This window comes from Nylanderia fulva, unplaced genomic scaffold (genome assembly GCF_048542155.1).
Source record: "Nylanderia fulva isolate GAGA-0341 unplaced genomic scaffold, ASM4854215v1 Scaffold7, whole genome shotgun sequence".
NCBI lineage: Eukaryota > Metazoa > Arthropoda > Insecta > Hymenoptera > Formicidae > Nylanderia > Nylanderia fulva.
This window is the reverse complement of record NW_028190807.1, coordinates 5,865,476-5,892,049: the sequence shown is the minus strand read 5'-3', so window position 1 is coordinate 5,892,049 and position 26,574 is coordinate 5,865,476. Positions and strand designations below refer to the sequence as shown.

At 38.4% G+C, this 26,574-nt stretch overlaps 1 protein-coding gene across 4 annotated transcripts in view; it reads right to left on the bottom strand.

Annotated features, from left to right (window-relative positions):
- The window catches only part of msi (RNA-binding protein musashi), a 122,423-nt gene that overhangs the window by 88,908 nt on the left and 6,941 nt on the right, over positions 1 to 26,574 (bottom strand). Inside the window, exons 1-2 of one of the 4 annotated variants that reach the window (XM_029315568.2) lie at positions 1,775 to 2,402; positions 829 to 1,011 (exon numbers count right to left, since the gene is read on the bottom strand). The exons of 1 other annotated variant lie outside the window; for it this stretch is intronic. The gene's annotated coding sequence lies outside the window, so the exon portion shown is untranslated. Of the gene's footprint in view, positions 1 to 828; positions 1,012 to 1,774; positions 2,403 to 26,574 lie in introns of those variants that run through there. 2 more of the 4 variants (XM_085488558.1, XM_085488559.1) reach the window with 2 other exon arrangements.

Here is a 26,574-nt window from a genome sequence, read left to right as displayed (position 1 = left end):
AAGATGACAAAATTGATAAACAATAAGGTTGTTCCTCCATTCTCTTGCTCTATAAAAATCTTGAAATGTGTTTTGTCGATACACATCTTAGTTTAGATAGAAGGATAGGAGTCTTTGGATATGTTTTGGCGATGACAGCCATCAGTAGTAATAAGAGTGGTAGTAGTATAGTAGTAGTAGTAGTAATAATAGTAGTAGGGGATAGAAAATGGCGTTGTGCATGGTGGTACCGAGAAACGCAAAGGAGGAGGAAGGGCAAGAGGAAAGGATCCATGTCGGCGGATGGTACGGATTTAGACAACATCTGGTCCAGTCTGTTTCGCCGGTTCGGCGGGCAAAGCACCACCGATCGGATTCGAAATAACTATCATCTCGTCTTCGTGTGTCCCGCGATTCCGCCGGTCTGTGTGTATACGCGCGAACCAATCCAATAAGACACGTCCGTCCCAACGGAGGATACACTTCCTTAATCGGAAATACCGAATGCACCGAAAAGCTTGTCCTCGGCCGAACGAAGCGGCGAGAGAAGAGAGAGAGAGAGAGAGAGAGAGAGAGAGAATTTGACATTTCATTAAGCTCGTCTCTCTTGCACAATGTAAAAATTTATTTTTAGCTGTCAAATAAAAACTCGTGGCTTTTTATATAAATAAAAATGAGTTTTGTACATATATATATCTATAAAAATTTTTTTATACACGTGAAACGTGCGGCAAACGGCAATCAAACAATTACACAATTGCAAAATTCAATCTCCTTTCAAAGAGGTCCACATATATACATACATATATGCGCGCGCATTATAACGAGTGGCTTATATTATATACCTACATAGGGATGATAGAACGATGTTGGAACAACGTGGTGGCGACTCTCGGAGCGCCGAGATGCATCGGAGCAACTGGGATTGCACCCGGGTTACGATCTCTCTGTGTATGCGTTGTACACGTCGCATGCTTCTCCCTCGTGATTCTCAGTTATGCGGACCGATATCCGCGATCGTCATACGCATTCCTGGGAAATCACACGCCTTTCTGTTACCTTCCTAGTTTATCGCCCGTATTTCCGCTCTTCTATTTATTCGGCACATCAATCGGATCTTTGTGATCTAATAGATCGTTGCACGTACAAACTTCGTTATCCTATATCGATCGAACACGTGACTCGTTATCTTTCTCTCTCTCTCTCTCTTACTAGGGTGCATCAACAAAAACCGGAGGCAATTTAGCATGTCACAACGCGAAGCCTCGCCGAGATTTGCATAGTGTTCAGGTGTCAGACTGCAAAGTTGATTTTTGCGTTTATATTTAGTCCTTGCATAATTACATATTACATAGCGATACAGCAATTTCGCGTTAACCAATCAAAAGGCAAACATTATCGATAAAATTGCGCGTTTGAACCCTTAGATTTGTAATAATCTGTCGTGTACATAATTTTCGAAACAATGTCCGCTCGATTCTGGAATAACTCATGCAAAGTTAATTAATATAAATAATTAATGCACGAAATAAAATTATATAAAATTAATTAATATGAATAAAACCGCGTATTTTAGTATATTAATTATTGTATAATCGCTTGAAATAGAGAGATGTAAAATGTAAAATAGGGAGAAATATAATCTTTATTTGAAATCTCTGAAATATATATTATATTTGCACGAGCAAAGAGAGAGAGAGAGAGATAAATGTTCTTCCGTGTTTCATCTTCTCCTGATCTCTGCTCGATATTAGAGTTCTCATTAAAAATTGAAAAGGGTTAAACGTATACGTACAACGATCCGGTGTCGCGACTCGTGGCGTCGCGTCGCGTCGTGTCTGCCAGAACGTTTCGTGTGTCTGCCCCCACAGGTTATCGATTTCGGGCTCACGCACGTATACGAATCTTCCGTATATATATATCCCCCGGCTCGCGAGATTGGAAAAGGACGAAAGCGCGTTTTCTCGTCGAGAATTCAGCGTCTCGGGGCTGGATCATCGATATCGGATACCTCGAAGTTTCCGAATACTCGCGACTAACCGCCGGCGTGAGTAAGGTATCGCGGAAACGTTACATACATATATATGTACATATATACACACACGTATACACGAGGAAATCGCGATATACAATATCGAGATATCGCGGGAAAAACCCGTTCATAGGGATATAACGATTTTTATGTTGCGAGGGAGACCGAACGATCGCAAAAATGGAAATAAAACGAATTTTTCGAAGGGAGGAGAGGATCTATAAATGATGAGAGATGAATCTGTGACGTGCCTCTTTCTCCTTCTCTCTCTCTCTCTCTCTCTTTGTCCAGCGTTCTTATTTTTCGTCTTATCGTATCGCCCGCGCGATACGATGATAACGCGCGACGTCACGTCACACGAAACTACAAGCGCGCACGAGCGACACGATATTCGGCTCGCGACTGAGTTTGACATCATCGTCGTCGCCGAGGGTGTCCCACGGAAGAGGAGATAGAGAGAGAGAGAGAGAGAGAGAGAGAGTTCTACCCCCACCGGCATCGCGCTCAGGCGCCACATGGAGCCTGGCGCTGGAGTGAGAGAGCCCGGGGGTGGAGACCACCCTTTCGATAGAGAGTATGTATAAAGCCTCCCCCTATCCACCCACCCACCCCTCGTTACTCCGTCGAGAATGATATAACGTTACGTTGGCGCGCTTGCGCACTCGCGTGCGTACTCTCGCTTGTCTCGCACGTCCGCTCGCTCGCTCGCTCGCTTCGCTTTGCTACAAAGTGGCAACCGGTGGGTAACGGGCCGCAAAACGTCGCCGGGTATTTATGTAGACGATGCACATCGACGTCACGCTAATGGGCCCGGCCGCAAACCGATACAGTCGCGAAGCTCCCTTGTGTAGCTGCTGCTGAAGACGCCACAACTACTTAACCCTTTATTTGATAACGTTGCTCTCGGGTTTCTTATCTATACCTTGTCTACCGCCCGCTGCGAGCTGTCGCGCTCGAATTTTGATCCATGTTGCTGCCAAGTTACAAGCTATTACAAGCGTACGCCGCTAGACAGTCGGTTCTCTAGCTCGAAAAATAGCGCGTTTTTAGGTCGACTATACATCATATTCTTGTATGTATAATTAACAGGCGTGATAAATTGAAGTGGGAATTTTCAAGGATGTCAAAAAGCGTTGCCCTTTACTTATTAATCCCACACGGGGAGAGCATTTTCTCTTAGAATTTGCCCTCAAAATCATGGTAATCCAATATAGGGTTGGAAGAATTTTATAAATAATATATGTACGCGTAGTAAAATTAATCGAATATGTTTCATATGTCTTATTGTGGTATAGATATTAATATTTTTTATTAGAATTGTCCCAATTTTAAGAGAAAAACATATTTTTATTCGAAAGAGAAAATTTTCGAGGCAAACTTGAAGATCGGAATCTGAGCGAGGGATACGAGCAAAAAAAGAAAAAAAATGATTTCAGCACCTATTGGCGGACAGTCTGTATATCATAATATATCGAGCAAGTATGACGTTACCACATGGCGTGCGTATACCGTATTAATAAATCAATGCGCGAGCATCGATTTGCTGTCCCCGTCTAGCTGCCAACGACGTGCAACACGACGTCGGCAGCTTCACGCACAACAAACTCATTCGTTACTTGCTGAGAGAGAGGAATGCGACTTGGACTCGCGTAGAGACAGAGTGAAACAGATAAAACGGCCGCGAAGATAAGTGCGAGCGTTTCGACGCTGCCAAACACGTGGAACTTTAAGCAGTGAAACCGGGAGAAGAGGCCGACCGTTTGGCACAGCCTCGTCGCCGTCGACGTCATCGTGGCCGTATAAATAATGAGAAACGGGGATGAGAGAGGTGCATCAACGCTTTTTCGATTCCCCGCGTCACAAGAGCGTTACAAATGACGCCGTTTATTTTTCCGAGAATTGCGACACCTCTCTTGCGCATCACGATGATATTTTTCCCTTAACGGTTTGCATTCGCCGTTCTCTCTCTTTTTCTTCTTTTCGTACGACAGACAACGCAAAGCGAAACATTTACAAATTCCAAGAAAACGCAGCTGCAATTTCCCATGTCGAAAATTGTCGGGCCCTTTAGTACGATAATATCAGTTTTGAGTAACTAATTTAATGTATGGTATGAAAAAGGAAACCAAAAAGGATCCTGATAACACTTGATAAAGGTAGCAGTTATTAAAATAAATTATGATATTTTTAACTTATTATTTATCAAAACTCGACTAAGTTTTAAAATAAATATCACAATACATATATATATATATATTAATATATTATAGGGCCATCTTAGGGTAATATAAAGGATTTCATAAGGCAACACTCAAGGCCCTGATTACTTAACCTTTAAGGGCCCTCGAAAAGCGTGACCGATCTTAAAGGGTTCTTATTGGGCTTCCACGTTAGGACCCTAACAAAATTAGGAAAAATTAACAGAGGCCTTATCAAAGCCTTAACACGATTTCCACATGGGTTACAGCGGTCGGTGCGCGTCGAGTAAAATTGCAGCCAATCGTCGTCGAGAAATTTCATCCCTCCACTAGTCCCTTCCCTTCCCGCCGGGGAAATACGTCGTTTCTCTCGACGCAACGTCGACCATACACGCCAATAACATCCCTATACGTGCCATGTCCGTATTCCCGATTACGCCGTTATCGCGGATGCAGCATTTCGTCGTTGCAGCGCGATGTTGCGTCGAGGGCGGCTTCTCGCTGCCGTTATCGGTCTTCCACTCAATAAACCGCCGCTCGCTGTTGAACGCGTGTGCGTGCGATATTATATAGGCTCCGAGTCTCGCCAAGTGTTAAAAGGCTTATCTGTCGCCCGATGGATATACGCACTTAACGATCGCTAACAAAAAAAAAGCTCGCAAAAAACGCAATGTCGACGAACGGGGCACGATCGATGAGCGCGAATGACCCGCGGATACGCTACTTGCTAAAGGAAATTAATATTTAATTTTCTCTGGAAAATATAAGTGAAATTTATAGTAAAACTCCTCTCTCGGGAATCAGATATACGAGAACGAAATTCATGTTCTTTTCAGTTCTGAAACTGTATTTAGGAGTGCGACCTTGTTTCGTGGGTATCTTACTGCGTAAACTTTTCACATATAAGGCATGTAACAAATCTATACAAATAAATTTTGATAATTCTATTTCGAGTAAAAAAAGAGGTAATAAATTGAAAAAGCTTTGATATATAAATAGAAATTCTGATATAAAAAGGAAATAAAAGCCAAGCACCAAATTATTTTTAAATATTTTCTCTATATATACTTATTTTATTGCAAATAAATATAGAGGAATTTAGAAATAATTTTACTGTGCACCTGTAATATTTAGCTTTTATTAATTCTTTTCATAACTGAATTTGTAAAAAAAAATAACAACAGTAAAAAAAATTTCAGTTAATAAAATTTAATTTTTAAAAATAAAAGTTTGTTTTACATGTATGATTGAATTTATACGTGTGAGAATTTTCAACTTTATCGCAAATACCTAAAAAAAAAGAGTTTCATTTCTACGTCATTAGATTCGACAATCAACATTTTCTTTTAGTATAGTACCAATCTGCTGTGCCGAAAGAGTTTCGTCGAAAGACGCTCGATACGCGACGTAATTTTCCTCTTCCTTTTTTTGCGAGAGATTTTCTAGACGATCTTCCAAGAGCGCAATAGTGCAATAAAGGTGAATACTCTCTCTGGCTTGACGACCGTGTGAAGTACCCTACGAGGCGTGTACATAAGTTGCCGCGTTGTTGCAACAGGTGCACTCAATTTGTAACCCTTCGCGCGACCTGCTTTTATATACATATAACTTCTATACGACGCTCGCCCTGTATAGGGAAAAAAAATATCGAAGCGCGCGTGTTATTTTTGAAAAATCGCGAAGATCAAATTTACGTCTCTTTTTTTCCCTCCCGGCAGAGACGTGACGGAAATCGCATCTCTCGCAGGAATCTCGCGTTTTTATTCCCCTCTATTCCGAAGAAGCTCGCCATTATAATAAAGCGAGCGCTTTCGATATCACATTTGTCGCTCCCATATTATATAAAGCGCATTCCGACCGACGGCGTTAAAATTCTCGCGAAGACGCAAGATGGGAAACGAGAGCGAAACGCGCGAGGGTTCGCGAGCGTAAAAGAGAGACAGAGAGAGAGAGAGGGAGAGACCACCTGAATACCGCATACATCACGCATATTCTTACATACGCAACGCGTGCCGGTAATTCCGTGATTCGGTGGTACAGGAACCCGCCCGCGTTCGGGTATTGTTGCCGCGTTAATTTACGAGCCAATTAATTAGCGCCGCCGCTGTGCTGAGATATTTCGTGGTCGTCGGAACGCGCGTTCTATACGCGTACGAACGGGGGAAGAGGGATGCTGTATTTTCGGATGAATCCGCCGTTCGTGTGATATATATTTTAACATTGTAGGATAATATCGACGTTTCGGCCAGTAACTCTTGGAAAGTTTCTCGGCTGAGAGAGGAATATCGGAAAGAGCCGCACTTAGGCGACGTCGAATCGGCTACATTAATATCGTTTATGTGTGAGTGCGCGCGTGTGTAGAGTTCACTTTGATTCATCAATTTTCTTCTTCATCTATATCATCGATGAGAGAATTACAATTTGGAAGAAAAACAGCGAGTGGGCAGACTCAAGTTTATTTAATCCAAGACACTTCTCGCCCCAATTATTCTTACACCGAATGAGAGCTAAAGTAATTTTCGCGCGCGGCGAAAAAAAGGTCGCGTAAAAGTTCTCCGGAAGAGAGGGCGAGGTGAGTGAAATTCTTTCGCGGAAAGAACGTCGAGGGTGCAAATGTCACTCGCGCTCGTTGCGGACATTATGGATGACACTGTCAGCGGCAGAGGGTCGACACGGTAGACAGGATAACGTGGCGTCAGTGTCCGAGGGTGCAGAGTGCAAGAGACAACGAATAATTCATCCCTTGCCCCACCCACCCACCTACCCTTCTTCGTCCTCTTCCTGCCCTCCGCTGTCTCGAAAAATGTGCTGCACATGCCGTCGCGGTGATGTAGCACGCATCACGGCGCGTGCATCACCGTATTAAAGTACAATCAGTCGCAGCGATTTTTTTCCACCAGACAATTTTAATCAACTGTCCTCATTTAAGATACTCTCTCTCTCTCTCTCTCTCGCGAGATTAGCCGACACATTCATAGATACGGTGACCATACTTTCTCAGAGAAAATAAAGGATAAATGTATAAAAGTTTTAGGATTTTGTTTCAATATGTTTTCAAATTAATTTGTGAACAAATTACAAATCGACGAGTAACAAAAAAAATTAATTCTGTGACTATCAGAAATCTACACGGAGAGAATTTTCTGTGAAAATTTATCTTGAAAATGGTAATCGCGAGACAATGTAGTATTGATACAACCAAAAATATTAATATGTATACGTAGTAAAATATTAATCGAACATATTTTATACCTTATTGTGGTAGATAAAAGAAAATTATCTTGTGTTCTTATAATTTGAAATTGATTCGATTATATGTTGAAACAAATCCTTGGTTTCTTAAATAAGTTCCGTTATTTTCGTACTAATTCTCTGTAAATAAAAAATTAAGGACAAAATTGTAACATAAAATACATTTTTAAAATAAAGCACAAAATTGAGTTTTAAGAAAATAAATAAATTTAAAGCACAGCTGCTTGAAATAAAGGACTATTCTTTAAAATAAAGGGCGGATGGTCACCGTACTTGCAAATGAAAGAAGACAAAAAGCAAGTCTCTCGTCGACGCTCTTTATCATTAATTTAATCCGATCAAGTACGTTTTATCTCGAGATCGCTCGTTTGCTCGTCGACAAATATTCTTCGATCGACATGTCATACACTTTTCGGGAAAATAAATCTCGCGATCCATTAATCACAAAATTCGCGATCGATTTACCTTCGCGTTTATAAAACGACGACACGCAGGTCAGGAAATCAGATCGCTAAATTTTGACTATCTGACAGGCAGAGGCGCGTATATACACGTGAATTTGAATAAATTCTCAGTTGCAATTCTTCTTCATCCCCAATCTCACCCCCCCCACCCCACCCCCTCTTGTTCCATCCTGTTCTAACGGATTAATTTTCGACAATGGCGAGCGTGGTCGAGCGCGTCAAAGGTCGTAAGCGCGAGCAGATAAGCGGAAGATAAGCGATAACGCTCGCGGGCCGATAACGACGGCTGCCGAGCATGATTATTAATCATGTGCAGGTTGCGCGTGCAACTGTCAGCGCTGCTACGTAGGGTGATCTGACTAATCGTTTCGCCATTACGGAATAATATACTCGCGCCGCCGATATGGTCCTTTTACTCTCGCCTCCCGCATTCGTTCCTCACTCGCGTTGGCTCTATATAATACTAATCGACGCGCGGCGACGTGCGTCATTTTGCGCGTCGCTGCCCTCGAGAATCATTTTACCGTTTTCATGAAAATTGCGTCGTCGAGCTCGCATATGTGATGAGTGCATAAAAAATGGAGATGGAATTTGAGGTCGAAAAATTGGAAATAATTTGAACTTTTTTTTTTCCGTGGGCGAATGGCATAACGAAACGCTGCGCACGTGAAATATAATTATATGAATATTTTCACGCGTTTTCAAAAGCAAATTTTGGAATTTTTTAAAATAATTTGTTAAATAAGCTATCGCTTTAAATTTCGGGAGTGCGATTGAATTGTGCATTTCTTCAAGAAACAACGTGGTTCTCTTAAAACGATTGTTCCGTAGATTTCCTATTCTTGCTATTCAAAGTATGTTGTGAATCAACAATAATGTACTTGAATAGCAAAATTCTTTGAAGAAAGAATTTCACTGTTTTCATTTTGTGAAAGCTATGCAAAGAGAAAGAGAGTCTTTTCATATAATTGAACCGTTATCATAAAAGAAAACAAGTGCATTTTGGTGTAGTTTGCAGAAAACTATCTATGAAGATGCTTCATTGCTCATTTTTACGAAAATCGAAATATTGTGTTGCGAAAGAGGAAAGGAAGAATAGACGGAGAAAGGGAACGGAAAAAGTTCAAGCCTAGGGGATCTCGGTCGTTTCCAGTAATGCGAAAACGCGAACGACGAGCAGATCCTCGAGACAGGATATTTCACGGAGAAAGAGAGAGAACAGAGAATCCTCCGGTAAACCAACAGAATCCAACCCCGGCACCTCTCGTCGGAAAGTACATATATGTATGCGTGTTTGTGTATATATATATGTGTGTGTGTGTGTGTGTGTACGGGGTAGTTTTAACCCCTCCTACTCGTCTCTCGCACTAATGCGGCAATAAACATGCATCTACATGAGGCACGGGACCGTAAACTGCACGCCACCATTTCAGGGATGGAAAGAGAAAATGACACGTGGTACGAAGCAACCGCGAGACTTTGCGCCACATTCGGAGGGTCTCTCTAAATTCACCCCCGCACCTGTAGTCATGGGCGAGCCCCTCTTAGAATCAGTAAAAAAATTAAGCATTTTTATTTAATACACAAATATTAAAATAACAAAATAATAAAAAAATTGAAAAAAATAATAAGAAACAAAAATGTTAATCGGATGCCTATGGTCAACGCTCGTTTGTCATTGAAAAGAAAAAGATATTAATATTATATAATAGCAAAATGTAAAATTAATAGAAGAAAAAATAAACTAAAATTCTATCTCTCTATGAGGGAGCGAAGAAGAAAGAGAAATCTAAGAGCAAAGAGAAAAATTGATGAGTTTACAGTTTAAAGCTCTCCGGGACGTCATATATGTAAGGGGAACGTACAAAAGGGAAATATCAGTCAGCTTGATAAATAAGATTGCAGGGATTCTTGTGATGCAACGCATTTCTGCCGATAATGGCGACCGCTTTAATATAAAAATTGCTTTCGCGTGGCGTTCGCGACGAACTGCCGGAATCGGGGCTGTTCCCTTCCGGCCCGATGGACGACTTTGTCGACGAGGCTCTGCGTGCCGAGCATTTCAATCCTCGCGCGACTTGCAAAACGCGCAGACAGCTACGAGCACGTCCCGTCCGCTCCTCTTGCAAATTACACGCGGACGCGCGGTTATTTTAAAAGACTGTCTACTCCAGACCGACGTCTTTAATCTCGTGATGCGAGCGCGCCCGTTTCCACTTACGAGAAGCCCTTCTTCTCTTTCTCTATCCCTCTCGAATAAGCGCGACGATCCGAGAACATCCATATCCTTGTTTTCCGTCAGCGACAAACGTCATCTCGTATATATCCCGAAATTGCATTCTCGAATGTTCATATCGAAATTAAATTGTAAAGAATAAAAAGTTTTACAGAGAAAGCTGAATCCAAAGCGCTTAATAAATTATTATATTTTCAAAAAGGGTCCACTAAAGTATAAAAGTATATAGGAATATTCTGTCAGAGGTATTTTGTCGATATATATATATATATATATATATATATATATCTGATTTTTCACTTTTATCTTATTTCTATTATTCATTTCAGATAATTAATTGAATAAACGCTTTTCTCCATTCATATAAAATGTCATCTGAAAATATTGCATTCCTGACATCTAAAGATATTGCATTCGTATGACGTTATTCAAAATAAATGATTTTTTCTCTATAACCAAGAACTCGAATTATCTCGAATTTACGTGAATAAATCAAATGTACAATAAAGGTTCAACAATTCGTGAAAAGATTAATGGACATCAACGCGATATAGCTATATCGCACAATGTGTTATCGCGCTCGATTTCGTTAATTCTGCGTTAAGCGACAAACTGCCGTTGTGCGTTTCTTCTTGCTTTCTTTTTGCGGTTTGTCACGACTGGTCCGGTTTGCGAGATCTCTCCATCGGCGTCGTGTGGCGAACCGTGGCACTGCGTCCGACAGGCGTGTAATTCACCTACCACGAAAAGTCATCACACCGGAAAAAAAAAGAACGGCCCGACGAGAGTTCCCGCGAAACTGGCGAAAGAAGAGAGAAGAACAACGAGTATTCTCGCCCGATTTCACGAACATTATTAGAACGACGGGAAAATCGGTCTCTGTCGGATAAAGTAGTTTATTTCAGGCGTAATAGCTGTTGAAAATACGCGTCATCTCGATATTAATCCTTTAAAAAATTCTTCAAAGTATGGCTATAGATTTATAATAGTTTTTCATCTACATAGATATTTTAGATTTATAATTCAGCTAATTTTTTTTTTTTTTACATTAAAAGCTCTGTAATAGAGTAACGAGTTAAACGATTAATTAAAAAAAAAGGTCGTTTGTATAATTTTTTTTCTTTTGTATAATGTATATATTTGTAAAAATTTTTAGACGTACGAGAGTCCGTCTTTGTCCGGTGTCTTTGCCACGACTAATCTTCGCATAATACTCGGTTTTCCTAATAGATAGATTGGGAGATTTATACATCGACCGCTACCGAAATTAATCTAGCGAAAAGCTGAGACCCGCGGCAAAAGGTCAGCAAGGTTAATATAAGTTGCGGCCTTCCGCGCCGCGGAAAAACGAGCACCTGCGGCTACGTCGAGAAATTCCGTCCGAGATGGAATTGGATCTAGATGCGAGTGCTGCATATCCAGGCATATACATAGCTATGTACCTATCTACTACGTTTAGCGTTCCTCGGTATATATATATGTCTAATTTCGGTGGTAAGTTCCACCGAAAGTTGCGCGGAATTGCGAGAATGCAGGTGTAAATTTGCACATTTTTATTAAAAAAAAAAGATACGATATTAATAAGAATTATTAATTCATCTCTCATAGCGTTATTAATTTTTTGTAATTGCAACTTTTGCGTTTGAAATTGTTGCTGTCTAAAATTTATGACAACACACATTTTTTTTAATATAAATTAAACGCAATCTAAATATAAAAATATATCTAATTACACAGAATGCAAGATTAATCAACCGCGGTTTTATTCTTCTATCCGCGTAAATAAATAAATATTTTTAATTTGAAAACGGAACTGTTGTATCTAATCATCGGAACGACGTCTCTTTCCTCTATAAAAAGAAAAAATTCTCTGGTCTGATTCGAAAAAATGTTGCGGTGTCCCATAACAGACCCCGTTCAACAACGCGGAACAATCTTCGTTTCCACCTCGATCATTGAACGGCCATTAAAATTCGCCTCAGTGATATCCCACATGTAATCCGACATTCCCGCGGGAACAAATAATCGTTTTTGGTCGATTCAATTGATTCGAATGCCAGAATAATTTATCCGAATAATCTCTTGGTTGGACACAATCCTATTTCTAGCCAAAAGAGCATGTCGTTCGCATTTTTTATAACGAATCGAGCATGTAAAAAGCAAAAGACACTTGTTTAGTATAACAGCGTCGTCGTTTATAAAAAATTGAGCGTCCCGAGAGTGTTAAAAACACGAAAATGCCGCGAACCCATGAACAAGCAAGATTTCTCGAAGCAAGCCGAATCACCTCGAGAAATTATATAAAAACCATTATTTCTATTCGAAATATCCGCTGACCCGTATTATTCTCACTTGCGAAGTCGACCGCAAATTGGCCAGCGGTTTTTCGTCAGTCGATATCGGTTTCTCTCAATCTCTCTCTCTCACCCCTCTCACTTTTCTTGCAATATTTCATACCGCAATGCCCTAACGACCGTCTTTGACCATGTGTCCAATATCCGTGGACGGATAGAACGATAACAAAGAAAAAAAAGACGGTGAAAAAGGAGAGCCTGAGCCTGACGGCTTCTCGCACGGTTGATTGAGCCGGATAGCTCGTATACGATTTAATGGATGACACAAAAATTATCGTCACTTTTCCCGCAACCGCGTAGCTCATTGTCCCCAAAAGGCCGAATTTATCGATCGGATCGAATCGGTCGTTCGGTCGGGATAACCACATCAAGGTAAATAGATGGATGCATTCCCGTATACCATAGTGAAGAGAGACTTCGATTTTCGATGCGCTTGACGCTACCTTTTTCCCTCCCTTGCGCGAGCTAACAAATATTTTTCGATTCTGTCGTGTAATCTACTTACGATTTAACGTCGTTTCGCTCGTTCGCTTCGAACAAAGCTTTGTAAAATAGATCGTTACGGCGCGTTTATTGCGAACGCAAATGTTTCCATTCGGGACTTAGAGCGTACGGTAATTATTAAATTCTTCGTGACAAATGGAAAATCATTGTGGAATTCCATAGTAAAATTTACGGAAAACCAGAATTGCCCCGGACTTTTGCGTTGCGCATTACACGTCACGTATATAGATATCTCTCTTCCGCCTGTGACGCGATTTTCACGGACATGTTCGTCCGCGCCTAAAAGCCGCGCACATTTTTTTTCGGAAGTACCGGTAAGTCCTAAGCGGCGCGCTTAGATTGGAACTTTGCCAGGAACAAATAACTCGCGTCCGCGCGCGTGCGATAGCTTTGTAACGTGAGTGATTTTCGGTATTTCGAGAACATTGTATGCGCCTCTTTTGGCCCTCCGGCGAGCCCAGCGAGCCCTGCAAGTTCCACAAGCTTCGCCGTGGTCGTGGTACACGTACACGTATGTATACGTATATGCATATATATATATATATCTCTCTCTCTCTCACAAAGCTGCAACAGAGAGCAGCATGCAAATTGCGTTCTCCTCCCCCATCCGTGGGAAACGTATGACAACGCGCGCACGTATCGCTCGTGAGTGGCTTTTATGGTAGCTCAATAATTGAAACAATGTTTCATTACGGAATAAGAATCGATTAACATTGGAAAACGGGGATGAAACTGTGACGTGTGCGAAAATTTTGGACCAAGTCGAGCAGTGTTGGGTAGTATCTATAGATACATTTTGTGTATCTGAGATATATTCGAATTAAAGTATCTATATCTGTATGGTATATCTGAATTGCTTTTTTCAAATACATTTGCAGATACATTTTCACATATTTTTTTTAATAGCCAAATCCTTTAAATTTTTAAAAAATCAAGATTGCAAGTTAGAAACACATCGTCATCAACGCCGATTGAGCAACTATTAAGCATTAGTCAAATTTTAGTACCATATGGCGAAATAGTTTGAGTGACGATATCTTTGAGGCATTTTTATATATATAAAGTCGTAATATAAACAAAAATATTAATAAAGATCAAAGAATTCAGTACATTTTGTGCAAATTACCATTATTACACGGAGAGAATTTTCTCTTAAAATTTACTACCCTGAAAATCATGGTAATCGTGCGACAATATGATACTGGAAGAATTTTATAAGAGTTTCTCTTATTAATATTTACCACAAAAAATATTAATATGTACATAGTAAATTTTACTAAAAATTTACTATGTATACATATTACAATATTTTTATTGTAGTAAATATTAATCAGAGAAACTCGTAAGATTCTTCCAGTACCATATTTTCGCACGATTACCATGATTTTCAGGGTAAATTCTAAGAGAAAATTCTCTCTGTATATATATAATAAAATATAATTTAAAAGTATCTGATATGTATCTGAGATATTTTTAAAGTATCTGAGTATATGTATTTATATACATTCTAATTTGTGTATCTGTATCTGTATCTAGATATATTTTTTTTACACGTATCTGTATCGAGATACATTTTAAATCTTATACCCATCACTGAAGTCGAGTTTGGGTCCAAGTGTATTTCGTGTTGTCAATATCGTTTCGAAATTCATATTTCTGTTTTTTTTGCAGAAAATATGAGACATTCCATATAACATTATTAACTTGACGTAAAAAAAAAAAAAAAAAAAAAAAAAATTGCCACTGCCACCCCGTTCTGTTATTGTTGTTCTGCATTAATATAATAGAATTTTTCTCGCACGTTCACGCAAACGTGCGTTTGTATATACAGAAGAGAAAGCTAGGCGAGATATTTTTGACATTTTCAGTCTTTTCTAAAATAAAATTGAGTCAATTTATATCTAAATGCGTTCCCCGTCAAAAACCACGCAATATTGCAAAAAATAAAACACAACGAAAAATACGGTATTTTTAGTACATGAAAAACTATATCTCTTCGGCAGTCTCCGAATAGACAAGGAAACAATGATGAATTGACAATTCTCCCGTTTGTTAATCTAATTAAACGGTCGTTTGCAATTGGCCGTTTTATCCGGCTCGGCGAATAAAAGCCACCAAAAATGCTCTATACTATACCTATATTCGCCGAGTGGATTCGAAAATGCTGGAGAAGAGAATGGAAGAGGCGAAATCGTGCCTAATCTACGACAAGCATGTTTAAAGCCAAGAGTCATTCCCGTGAAAACTCACGAAGCGCAAACAGAGATCGGTTACGTCGGTATCTAACTATTCTTTACAAACGACGAGGAGTAGGAAAGAAGCAGAAGAGGAAGATGAGAAGTATAAGAAGGAGGAAAAAAGGAAAGAGTCGGAGAGCGCCGAAAAGCTTCGTGAAATTGCTCGTAAAAATCGACTGTTTCGTCGCGTTGCAGAATTTATGTGTACACCTACATGCGATATACTCTTTTACGAGCGTCAAATTTTACGGCATCTATGCGACGCGTTATATAGAATTCGTGAACGTATCTGTATAAGAGAAAATGTAATTCCTTCTATACATATACGCGCGATAATACCTTGATTGAAAACTCGACTGAAAAGTTTTGCTGCGCGAGCAGATTATTTCGCGCGTCAACGCGATGATTCATTCAAAAAACGGCATTACGCAATCGAGAACAAGTTCGGAACAACTTTTTTCTCGAGCGATAAAAATATTAGCAAGTCGTCTTACAAGCATAATGTTTATTTGAGATATTTATATATGAACTCGAAAAAATATACAGGGTGTATCTAAGCAAGTGCGAAACATTTTAGGAGATGATTCTTTGTCGAAAATTAAAGGGAGTTTCTTACATCTCTCCCTGCGAAGTTACACTTTTCTAAAGAGGGATGTAAAACTTGGGTTTTTATTTTATCTAAAATATTAATAAATATTCTCTTTAATAGTGGAAAATATCCACTTTCATTTTTTAACTTGTCTGAAATTTGAGAAAAAAAAATAAAAACTTAATTAAAATTAACATAGATAATAATAAGAGTATATGTTTATATATAAGAAACCCTCTTTAATTTTCGACAAAGAATCATCTAAAATTTTTCGCACTTATTTAGATACACCCTATATATATATGTGTGTATGTGTGACGTAAACGATTACTTCATACGCGGAACTTCGAAAATAGTCGCAAGCGGAACATTTGAGTGGTGGGCCATATTTCGGCATTCTTCCTCTCTCTCTCATCCAAACGTAGCAATTTCTCGCGGCGAAATTGCGCCACGCGTTCTCTCTCTTTCTTTCTTTGCTCTTCTTTAATGGATCGCGCGGTGAGATACGACCGTGGTACCGGTCGAGGGCCCGGCCGGAAGGGAAAAAAAAAGTACCGTGTAAAGAGTCTTTGTGGATGACGTAATAAAATCTTCCTGTCTCTCCTCGAGTATAATGAGGGCGACGTTCCGGCTACGGGAGTAAGAAAGGAGACGAGAGACGAGGATGACGCGACTGGGAATTAGATTTAGCCTCGCGCGACCCGGGAGATAAAGGACCGACTCGGAATGGAAGGGGAAGAAGGGTTTTATCTCCTCGCGTGATTAAGCCGCGAGGTAGTATATCATCGATTATATTCTCGTTAGACTAAGTAGTCTAACGGACGGGTGTAACCCCCCAACGCAGACGGAACCCGAGCGGAGATTCGCCTTTTCCCGCGCGTGTGCTCACGCGGAAAGATACGCGTCTCGGTTCGCACCCTTCGAACGGGCTGGCTGCGTATCATATCTCGATTTACGCTGCGGATAATCGACGAAACCGAGAGACGGTGTATTTATTTACTCGTTTATTACGACGCGGCGTCCCATTTCCATTTCCGAGGAAAAAAACTATAACTCTTCTTCCCGACCCCCTTTCGACGCTACGAAAAAATTGATATTAAACGGTGTCGACTGTAAAACATTTTAAAATATGCGCGCTGAAATGTAACTAAATTTTTTTCAAGCTCCGAAACAATGCCAGGTATTTAATAATTTTGTAATATAGGTACTTGTGAACGTGGAATTAATTTTTGTTGTTAGGTTTTTCATCTAGAAATATTTTTTTTCAACGCGCAAGATCGAATCCATCGCGTAACGTTGATAAAATTTTGTTCGTGTTACGTGTTACGAAAGTCGATTGAATTTTACGCGAGTTAAGATTCGACCGACGATGACGCGTTGCGGGAAATCAAAGAGGAAGAAATCGCACGAGAGACCGAAGAACCCTTCGAGACTTAAGCACTTTGCTTCTCCCCCAATGCATGCGGTACTTATGGAATCCATGGCTCAGCATTTTCACTTACAGCATTACTTTTCCGAAGAGTCCTTCAACGCGGTGAATAACGAACGATGGTGCTGATGAAACGATGACGCAAGACATATTATTAATATGTAGAATTTTGAAAATTTTCCGAAGAATTTATGCGAAGCCTAAAATACGCCCGAATAATTATAAATATATAATTTTAATCACGATGCGGCAGTTATTCATAAGTTTATTTATTTAACGTTTCCATCGATCATCAGGCTTGATTGACTGATATATTAATATGTAGAATTTCGAAAATTTTTGGAAAAATTTATGCAGAGTCTAAAATATGCCCGAAATTAAAATTTTAATCACGACACGCCAGTTATTCACATGCTTATTTAACGTTTTCATCGATCATCAGGCTGTATGTATTTCTTGTAACATTTAAGATCTGAAAAAGCATAGGAGTTCGCTCTTTTTACAATGGATACTTCAGCTTTTCACAGAGAAGTCGAGATAAAGAATAAGGGAAACTTTTCATTCTGTACTCGAAACTTTTTTTTTTCCATTTATTACGATACAACCGGCATCGTTTATCCGTCTTCGTGGAAAGACGAAGTTGCGTCGAGACAAGTTTCCCAACTGGATTAGTCGCGAGACGGATTAAGTGGCGAAGTCTATTGTATGACAAGATTCACCAAACTACCCGGAGAGTGGCAGAACCGTCCGTAGAAAGAACCGGAGCAAAATTCATCGCGACGTATCACGCTCGACGATTAGAAATGCGCTTTGTCATTTATTACCCCCATTATGTGCTAATGATGAAAATATTAATGTAATAATGACCAATATTGATTTTCGAGTTTCAATATAATTGCCTTTTTAAATAGATTTTTATTATTTTTTTGCAATAAATTTTATCAACAGATTCTACACGGAGAGAATTTTTCATTATATTTTACCGCAAAATTCACTACAAATTTTATCATGTTTGGTAATAGGTCGAACATTGCCATGCTGTAAAATGTTGTTAAAATTATCACGAGCGATTAAGTCGGATTGAAAATATTTTGCTGCATTGTAAAATTTATATAAAATATGTATTTTGTTTACCATTTTTTGCATCTATTTTATTTTAAATACTTCAAAATAATAAATTTTTAATATATTTTAAAATTGAAATTTTACTATTTCAGTAAAATTAATCAAACATATATATTTTATTGCAGTATAAATATTTTTTATTGTAATAAATATTAATCAGAGAAACTCATAAAATTCTTCCAATATTAAATTATCTTACTATGCATAATTTTCAGGATAAATTTTAAAAGAAAATTCTCTCCGTACGTGTCCTAGAAAAAAAGTGTACCTTTTTTGTCGAAAAAATTATTTTTATATTTCTCTCGTACAAATCGATAAAATGTCATAAAACGAATTCTCTTTTTCATTAGTTTATTTAAAAAGACAATACCTCCTGGAAAATTCTGTTCTGCGAAGGTAAGACCTTTTCGAAACATTCATTAGGGACATTCTTGAATCGTGTTGAATCGTATAACGGAATTCAGAGGACGCGTTCGTCAAGATAAATCAGGTGACGAGAACAGAGCGAGTATACTCGATGAAAGAGACAACCGTGGAGGCGAAAGAGGGTGCGTGCTTCATATAAATTCTCCTTCTGTTGCTTTTTCTGTCGTCGGAGCGGACATCGAACGCGAAAGGGGCGGCGATAAACTTCACAAACAGATTGCACGCACGATCGTTTGTGATATACGTTCCAAGTTAGCGGCGCCAATAAACGCGAGACGACAGAAAATTGATGTCTCGTAACGGCTATATTATTATATTATAATTTTACGCGCTTATATTATATCAAAGCGAACGAGTGACAAGCCCGTCAAGCTCGAAATTAATTATCACGTTCGTTAAATAAAACGAGCGATCACCGATCTTGCATCAATATTATTAGCGTCATTACCGTAAATCGAAGACAATATCAATATTGCTATCGCGATCGTGTCACGCTCGTAGGCGATTTATCTGAAATTTTTACGAGTTCTATTATATTGCATGACCGACACGTATCTCGAATGTGTTTACGACACATTCGCACGGCAATTTTGCGCTAATTGTAAGACAAACATTTATGTTCATAATTTATTTTACTTTAATCCTGCACGCCCACACAAACTTTCCGTAAGATGCGCAAATATATTATTATGCCACTTTTAATTGTCTTTTTTTTTCAATTACTTTTTCTTCCTACCGTTGAGGAACTTTACATCTCGAATAGCCAATCGATATCATCAATAATTAGAGATGCTCGGGATAATAATAAATTCAGTAAATTCCATCGTATTTGTACACGATACGATCATGTTTTAAGAAAGTTAATGCAGCCCAGAATAACAAACTGTTCCCTATATATAATTAAATCGGTAATTAGCTTAAAATTAAAATTCTATAAACGCGCTCGTTTATATTAAAACATTAGTGCAACGGATATAGAGACTAGAATTTAGACACGAGCATGTAATTTCATTCGGCGAAGGGATCATTTTTAACGGTCGAAGTCAATTCACAGACCGTTATATATAATAATCGCGTGTGGCCGCACTTTTAATAACATTTTTCCCTAGATATGGGACCGGTATCCACCTCTCTCTCTCTCTCTCTCTCACTCCCTCACTTCTACCTTCCCGTCCCACCAAACCGCTTCCCACTTTTTACATATTTTCCCAACAGCTCTGGAATTTTTATGAAAGTAAGTCGAAGGGCTTTTATACAATACGGCCTTCGTACGATAAATTGTTATATTAATTACAAGGGTATATCGATCTCCGCGTTCCGAATTTTTCGCCGGAAAAAAAAAAGAATAATCGTTTCGCATGATCGATAGCTCTTGTAACTTTCGAAGCATTTTACACACTCGATCGTATTTTCGATCCTGCATACATAAAACCGCGACGATAAGTCCTAACTAATTTACCGCTAATATCGAGAGTATAATATCATTTAACTGCGACACGACAACTCCAATCGACACCGGCGATGGCGACCGATGAACAACACTTGCCGCCGCGAGTTTGCGTGTAAACCGTCGAGTTCGCCAGCTGATTACGCGCCGATTACGCTAATCTCGCACGCTAATCTACTTTTGCGCGAAATCGCATGTCACACGCATCGTCCCGAGCAAGAGCGAGAGTACGATTATTTCTATATAACACTATAAATACGCGTTCCACGACGGTGATTTGTTTGATACGCATCATCGGAGATTTTTTGTTGCATCGACGAGAGGGATGGATAAATCGGGATAAGGAGAAAGATGGACAGGGTGTCCAGCAGACTCAATGAAAAACATTCCCTGACTTTTTCAGATTTTCCAAGACCAGAAATTAATTTTTTCCCTGACTTGTTAGTATTATTTTTTCTAAATATATAATTTGCATATATATCTATATGATAAATCAAATAAATGTTAAATCATAAGATCTTTAAGATATATTTTTGTCTACAATGAAAAGGTTCAAAAGTTAAAAAAAAAACAAAAATTTAAATCAATTATATAATCTGTAAACTATTTAAATAATCACCTTTTTTATTTATATTATATGAAATTTTTTAGTTTTGTCTCTATCAAACGCGTTGAAATAAAATATAACACGACGATGAAAATAAAAATTAACAAACACGCTGTAGATGAATCGATTTTTAACAACACAGAGAATTAGCGAGCTGGGAGTCACGGAAAAGTTTATATTTATTTAATAAAAAATTTCAAATTATTAAGACAAATGTAGAATAATGTTAAAAAAAATCCAAATAAATAGTAAAATTTCCTGACTTTTCCCTGACAATTCCAGATTTATAAAATTCCCTGACAATACCCGGGTTTCCAGATTTCCCTGATCGCTAGACAGCCTGGCATCATCGAAGACTTTTCGTTGCATCGATGAGAGGGATAGATAAATCGGGATAAGGAGAAAGATGGACAGGGTGTCCAGCAGACTCAATGAAAAACATTCCCTGACTTTTTCAGATTTTCCAAGACCAGAAATTAATTTTTTCCCTGACTTGTTGGTATTATTTTTTCCAAATATATAATTTGCATATATATCTATATGATAAATCAAATAAATGTTAAAACATAAGATCTTTAAGATATATTTTTGTCTACAATAAAAAGGTTCAAAAGTTAAAAAAACAAAAATTTAAATCAATTATATAATCTATAAACTATTTAAATAATCACTTTTTTAATTTATATTATATCAATTTTTTTAGTTTTACCTCTATCAAACACATTGAAATAAAATAACACGATAATAAAAATAAAAATTAACAAACACGCTGTAGATGAATCGATTTTTAACAACACAGAGAATTAGCGAGCTGGGAGTCACGGAAAAGTTTATATTTATTTAATAAAAAATTTCAAATTATTGAGACAAATGTAGAATAATATGAAAAAATCCAAATAAATCGTAAAATTTCCTGACTTTTCCCTGACAATTCCAAATTTATAAAATTCCCTGACAATACCCGGGTTTCCAGATTTCCCTGATCGCTAGACAGCCTGGCATCATCGAAGACTTTTCGTTGCATCGATGAGAGGGATAGATAAATCGGGATAAGGAGAAAGATGGAAGGAGAGAGAGAGAGAGAGAGAGAGGGAATATCCGGCCAGCTAGAAAGGAAACTTGGCGATTCTCAATTTGCGAAGCTTATATAGAGTTCTCTCCGCGAGAGTAGCGGCCAAAGACACCTGGGTACCTTCGGTAAACGGGTGAAAACTTTAGCCAACTTCCGCTCTGTGTGTACTCAACGAGAACAATCGAGACGCATAATATCTACGTTAGCGAATACACGGGAGTGTATTCTCAAAAATGCACGGAAGATGGTAAACTCGGAAAATCGCGAGGAATTTATAGTAAGACTTTCCGCGTTGTGAGTTATTCGCCGCGAGCAACGCCGGAAATGCGAAGAAGAGAGAAAAAGAGAGAGAGAGAGAGAGAAGGAAATTCGGTATCAAATCCGCTATATATCACGATGATGGAGTTCTCTGAGCGTGCATTTTATCGATGTAACTCAATATATACACGGTATGTTACTCGCGTCAAAGTATAAACTCCACCCGTCCAAGAAGTATGTACCAACTACGTACTTGACACACTGTATATCCCGCCTCTCGTGTTTTAACGTCAAACAAGCTTGTCTTGATTCTCGGCCTGAGTCTTCACTCCCGGCCAAAAGTGTTAAGAGACAGCGAGTAAACTCTCGTACGTTGTTGCAGTTTATATAACGTGGAGACTTACAACGGGAAAACGCGCGGATCTCACCCTCGCGATCCTCTTCCGTTTCCTCGATCTCTCGTCGGATCCGCCTTTCATTGTTTCCATCCCCTTCTTTCATTCTTTGGTCCCTCGCTTTTTGTCTCACCGTGTTACGTTTTATACTAACATTACACGTCGCGGGCGTAACTTACACGTAGCGTGTCTCGCGTCTCTATTTTTCCCCGAAACGCGCATCCTCCTTCCTGAGGATTCGAGGCCCGAGGAGAGAAACGCGTGGAAATAAGTCGATGCGGATACGTTCCGGAGGACGCCAGCGCGGCCGTAACTCACGATTTCGCGAGGATTCGCGGATCGGTAAGCCGATAAGATCCGCCCCGGTAATACTCTGGAGGATCGAACGCAAGAAAAGAATATATATGTGTAAAGCATATGTGGGACAGAGTCGAAGTGTCGGAGGATTTCAACGCCGCCGCGCGTTCCTCGTACATTATTTTCGAGGCCTACCTTTTTCTCATTTTTGGTCTTTCTCTCTCTTTCTTTATACAGATATAATATATAATTCTTCTCCTCTCTCTTTCGTTTAGTTTCGTTCGATAGTTTCATTATATTTCCTGATGCTAACGGCTTCCGTCTTCACGCGGAATAAGATGCAATCGATACAACAAAAATGTAATTCTACGATATTAAGAAGAAATATCGCGTTGTCTCATTATAAAAGATATACTTCTCCAATTCATACGCGGAGAGAATTTTCTCTAAGAATTTATGAAAATGAAAATCATGATAATCGTGGGACAATTGGAAAAATTTTATAAGCGTTTCTCTGATATTTACCATGCACGATAAAAAATATTAATATGTACATAGTAAAATTAATCGAATATATATCTTATTGTGATAAATATTAACATTTTTATATAGTTATATTTATACTTTGATACACGAATTAACAAATATAGTACACTGTGTGTAAATATACGACAAAAAGCAATAAATAATAAAAATTAATAAAAAATTTTATCATTTGACAAGAAGGTGTATTGACAAGAACGCGGTGCTATCGAATTTTTTTCTTTATTTTTACACGAGATATGTTATTTCTGCTTTTTTTCGCGCGAAACGCTTTCTCGAAAGTACAATTTTTACACCAGTTGCAAAATTTATTATTTTTAATAAAAGCGAATGCAATATATCGCGACAAATTAAAAAATATAAATCGGATTAGAAAAACGAAGGACGATGAATCTCAAAAGCAGACGCAATTTCCTAGATTCACTCGGATATGGGAAAGCGGGAATACGGTGACTGATTAAGAATGCCTGCGAGGTGCTCGCCATAAAGACTCCGCACGGCGAGTGGCGGAAAATTAATCTCACACGTGGTACGCGTCACGAGATGGGGAAGGAAACTCGGCTCAATTACGAGGGTCAAGTCCCGGAGGGGATGATCGGACGGTGAATATGTCACGATCGAGTCCGCCTGCAAATTGTTTCCCGCCAATTGAATCTTCCTCCTTACCCCAGCACGATTCGACACTTCCGTAACACACATCGTGCCAAGTGTTTCTAAAAATTCTATTTCATCGAAAACGGATTTGCGAATGATCGAAATATAGTGCGTGCATTTCCATTCCAATATAGAAGGACACCGATTATTTAAAAAACCGAGTTTTAAACTGATAAAATATATCTTACGCGGTTTCAAACGCATGTCGATTCTATTTGAAATGCCGATAATATTGATCAGTTCGTTTAATTTATTATTCTCTCTCTTAAAAAAATAATACTAAAAAATATGGACTATATAAATAACAGTATATAATACGATATTAAAAAAAAAAAATTCGATGTACACTCATCTGGTTATTAGATATCGACAAACTCGTTGGCGAATATATATTGAAATTCAAAAAACGACAAGATATGTAACTATGTTGGACCGTTTTCGGCTACATTTGTGGACGAAAGCATTCGGGTTGTCGTCAAGGAAGCAAGGTGCGCACGAGGGGCAGATGGCTTTAACGACAGCTCGAGTTACTAAAGGGTTTGGGTTTTAGCGTCGTCGACCTTTCGCCCTGTCGCATCATCGTGCGCGGGTTCTCTAAACAATAAAGTAGCCGACTAATCGTTCCTACGCGACTATACCATATCTCGTGCGGAAAGGAGATAATGCACCGATGTGCCACGTGATGCAGAAGCGGCATACAGAATAACTGAGTGCAATATCCCAGGATACCCGCAAATACACAAGATATTCGAGAACTGTGAGAGCACGTTATGTCATATCTTGGAGTATATTTGGAGTCTGGATGCTTTTATCGGTGACAGTAATATTAATCCTTTCCATTATGATTTAGATCGAGAGCGAATTAAACTTTAGAAAATTAAGTAATAAAATACAACTCACTTGCAATTAGTTGAAAGTAGGTTAATTTAATCAAATTCTATTTCGAAATTATTGGTAAGAAATCAAAATCAAATTTTCAATTTAATTAAATTTGATACCATATTTGGCAAATATAGGCATCAAATTTTAGCAAAGAGACGACCATAATTATCGTCACAAATATTCTGTTATTCTTGGAGATTCTATGTAAAGTTCAAAATACGTTTATTTGAATAATGTTTAGTGGACAATTATTTTCAAGTAACTGAGGAACAAAACATAAATGCGTACTTAATATATTTAGAGAACAAACATTTGCTACCGGAAATTATATATAAACGATATTTGATTTTGCTCACGCTTTTAACACGATTGCGCTCCGCTTTTTTTATGAAAGAAATAAAAACAAGCATTCCTACTTTGACAATAGTCGTAAAACGGCAAAATTTACCATATATCCTGGATTTTCATCTCCTCATATACGTGGACATCGAAAACATTCTCCGCGAGCGATGCTTGGTGCTCGGTCCGAACTTTCGCGACCCGAAATGCTATAATTTAGAATCGCAGAGAACAGTTTACTGCACGCGGACTTTCCGTCGCCCCATCGTCGGTTGTGAAAAATCAATCGCGCTCTCTGAGATGCGACTCTCTGGCAATTTAATAACTGATTTACTGAAATATAATCGCCGTTTAAAATAGCGTTGCACAAATTAAAGAATAATGAATTAACATATTTAAATCGTCTGCCGTTATTGTATTTCCTGCTGTTAGTTTCCCTTTTAATATACGATATATATATATGTATATATACATGTATATATATATATATATATATATATGTATATATATATATATATGACAATCACATATCATTTGCATATATCTACATGATAAATCAATTAAATGTTAAATCATGAAATCCTTGAGATATTTTTGTCTACAATGAAAAGGTTCAAAAGTTAAAAAAACAAAAATTTAAATCAATTATATAATCTGTAAACTATTTAAATAATCACTTTTTTTTATTTATATTATATCAATTTTTTTAGTTTTACCTCTATCAAATACATTGAAATAATATAACAGAATAATAAAAATATAAATTAACGAACACACTGTAGACGAATCGATTTTTAACAACACAGAAAATTAGCGTGCTGGGAGTCAAAGAAAAGTTTATATTTATTTAATAAAAAATTTCAAATTATTGAGACAAATATAGAATAATGTGAAAAAATCCAGATACCTAAATAGTCAAATTTCCTGACTTTTTACTGACAATTTCAGGTTTATAAAATTCCCTGACAATGTCCGGTTTTCCAGATTTCCCTGACCGTTAGACACCCTGCATTAAACTGAAGCCAGGAGTCGTAACAAGATTGAATAGTGGCAGGTAAATCGTTTGACAAGAGCGACAGGCAAGGGAGAGATGAACGGAAGAGAGAACGGGTTACGGAGGAAGAGAGAGAGAGAGAGAAAGTGGTGGCCATTAACGTTCCTTGTAATTTGACATTAGCTGTCTCCCATCAGCAACGCTAGCTTAATTACATTCCACAATGCTCTGACCGCTTATTGTATTTCTTGGACGAAGTTA